Here is a 3,785-nt window from a genome sequence, read left to right on the forward strand (position 1 = left end):
TAAAAAATGAAATGAAAACATTTCTGGAATCAACTGAGAATGAAAATACCCATGCCAAAACCTTTGTAACGCAGGAAAAGCAGTGGTCAGAAAACCAATGTATAGCAATAAATACACACATCAAAAAATAAGAAAGAGCCAATATCAACACCTTAACCCAAAATCTCCAACAATTAGGAAAATAACAGCAAAAAAAAAAAAAAAAAAAAGGTCTATAGTCATCAGAAAAGAGGAAGTAGTAAAAGATTCCAGAAGAAATAAATGAAACAGAAAAACAACAGAAAGAATCAATAAATCCAAAAGTTGGTTCTTTGAAAGAATTAGTAAAATTGATAGACTACTATAAAATTTAACAAAGGGAAAGTAGAAGATGCAAAGAACATGAATAAGAAATGAAGTATGCTATTCTACAACATAATGTACTGAAATAAATTAAAAGATTATGAAAGAATAGTATGAAGAACTGTATGTTAATATATCTGAAAACCTAAAAGAGATGGTCAAATTTCTGGAAACACACTACTCAGCCAAACTAACACAATCTGAGAAATCATATCAATTGATGCAGACAGAAATTGACACTTGACAATATCCAACATATATTCTTGATAAAAACACTCAGAAATTCAGGAATATAAAGAATATTCCTCAACATAATTAAAGGCATATAGACAAAACCAACAGCCACCTTTGTTCTAAATGGAGAGAGATTGGAAATATTGCCCTTGTCAATGAGAATCAGACAAAGATGCACTCTATCACCATTCCTTTTCAATATTATATTGGAATTCCTAGCCATAGCAATAAGGCAAGAAAGTGAAATAAAAGTCATCCAAAATGGCAAAGAAAAAGTAAAACTATCACCATTTGCACATGATATGATTCTATACATAGAAAATCCTAGGGACTCAGTAAGAGAATTACCAGAACTAACTGAAGGAGTCTGCAAAAACATAGGGTACAATATCCACATACAAAAATCAGTTGCATTCCTCTACACTAACAAAGAAAACTCTGAAAAGGAAATCAGGAAAACAACACCATTTACAACAACCACCCAAAAAAGTAAGTAATTAGGAAAAAATCTAATCAGGGACATAAAGACGTATACAAAGAAAACTAGAAAACACTACTACAAGAAATCAAAGAGAACTACATAAATGAAAGAATATACCATGCTCATGGAAAGGAAGATTTAACATTGTGAAAATGAAAATATTACCCAACCTGATCTACAGATGTAATGCAATCCTGATCCAGATTCCATCTTGTTCTTTAAAGAGATCAGAAAATAAACTACCAACTTTATATGGAAAAGAAAGAGATCCTAGATAAAGGAAATACTACTAAATAAGAACAAAGTAGGAGGCCTCACAATTCCCAATTACAAATCCTACTGCACAGCCACATTAGTCAAAACAGGTTGGTATTGGGACAATGAGAGACACTCAGGCCAGTGCAACAGAATTGAGAATCCAATAAATCTATCCAACCATGGACAGCTGATCTATGACTAAAGTCTGAACTCCGTTACATGGGGAAAAGATAGTTTCTTTAACAAATGGTTCTGGAAAAATTGGATATTCACTTAGAGAATAATGAAAAAGGGTACATATCTGTCACCATACACAAAAACTAACTCAAGACAAATCTAAGACATAAATGTAAAACCTAAAACTGTAGACCATCACAGATAAAGAGGCGAAAACTAAGGTATACTAATACATGGCATATATACACTATCAAATGTAACTAAAAACACACAAAAAGGGAATTACAAATTAGATGATGGAAACCATCTAAAAATGAAGCATTTATGCACATAATAGTTTGTGCCAAAAGAGTAAAATAAGAAAATACAGACTGGGAAAAAAAAAAAAAAAGAAAAGAAAGAAATGGGCAATGACATATGAAACAAAGGAATAATCTCTAAAATTTACAGAAAACTTAAATACCTCAACACCAAGAAAACAATCTAGTTAAAAAATGGGCAGAGGACATGAACAGATACTTCACCAAAGAGGAAATTCAGGCTGCCAACAAACACATGTAGAAATGCTTGTGTTCATTAGCCATTAGAGATAAGCAAATCAAAACAACAATGAGATGCCTTCTCACCCCAGCGTTAATAGAAAAGTTAAAAATATAACATAAAATAACAAATATTGGTAAGAGTGTGGAGACTAAAACCTTCATACTCCTCTATTGAAACTGTCATTTGGTATAATCACTATGGAAAACAGTATGGTGCTTCCTTAAAAAGTGAGAAATAGAAATAATATATGATCCAGTAATCCCACTAATAAGTGTATATGCTACAGAAATAAGAACAATGACTTGAGCAGACATATGCATACTCATTTTCATTGCAGCATTATTCATAATAGCAAAATGATGGAAACAACCTAAATGCAAAGGATGAATGGATAAAGAAACTATAGTACATACATACACAAAAGGGAGTACTACATAACTTTAAAGTATAATGATGAATCTGTGAAATAATTCATAATATGGATGAACCTAGAAGATATTATGCAGAGTGAAATTAACTAATCACACACACACACACACAAACACAAACACAAACCAAACAAGTATTATATGAGAGCACTACTATAAAAAAGTCAAGAAAAGGTTTTCACACAAAAAGAATCATTCTCTGAAGGTTACTAGCATTGAGAGGGGAGGGGAGAGTAAATCACTAACTAGCGGGTAGGCACATACTAACTTGGGTGAAGGGAAAGGCAATATACAATAACGGGGAGGTCAGCACAAAATGATCAAGGCAGAGGAAGACACTGGAAGGAGCACAAGAGTTAAAAGCAACAAAACTCAATAACTCACTACTCTTGAGTTAGCTCTGACTCATAGCAACCCCCCCTTGGGTTTCCCAGGTGGTATCTTTATGGAAGTAGATTGCCCAATATTTCTTCTGAGGAGTGGGTGGTGGGTTTGAACCGCTAGCTTTCTGATTAGCAGTCAAATGCCTTAGGCAATAGGCCACCAGAGTCTTCCTGAAAGCAACAAAGTTAAAGGTAAATACTATTACATACACATTGTTGCAATAACAGTAATAGCAATCATCTATGAGTGAATACGTAGATAGACACTCAAGTTGAACAGTGGTGGAAAGGCAAATGGGACTATATCCAGGAATATAATAATCAACCAGGGCAAACTCATTGCCATCAAGTTGATTCTGACTCATAACAACACCTATTGGGTTTCCAAGGCTGTAAATCTCTTCAAAGCGGACTGCCCAATGTTTCTTCCACAGAGCAGGTGGGTTCTAACTGTTGATCTTATGGCTAGCAGCCACATGCCTTAAACGCTACACTACCACTACATCACCACAGCTCCTTATGAATATATATATATATATAAAAGCACACTGCCGTGGAGTTGGATCCTACTCATAGGGACCCCTCCTTGGGTTTCCCAGGAGGTATCACTATGGAAGTAGATTGCCCAAGCTTCCTTCTGAGGAGTGGCTGGTGGGTTTCTACTGCCAGCTTTCTGGTTAGCAGTCAAATGCCTTAGGCACTGCACCACCAGGGCTCCTTGTGGGGGCAAAAAAAAACTATATATGTTGTTGTTGTTATTTGCCATCAAGTCGGCCCCGACTCATAGCGACCCCTCCTTGGGTTACCGAGGCAGTATCATTACGGAAGTAGGAATGCTCAACTTTCCTTCCCGAGGAGTGGCTGGTGGGTTTCAACCTCCAGCCTTCTGGTTAGCAGTCAAGTGCCTTAGGCACTATGCTACCAGAGCTCCTATATATA

This window comes from Orycteropus afer, unplaced genomic scaffold (assembly GCF_000298275.1).
Source record: "Orycteropus afer afer isolate SDZICR_OR568_19922 unplaced genomic scaffold, OryAfe1.0 scaffold00186, whole genome shotgun sequence".
Classification (NCBI taxonomy): Eukaryota; Metazoa; Chordata; class Mammalia; order Tubulidentata; family Orycteropodidae; genus Orycteropus; species Orycteropus afer.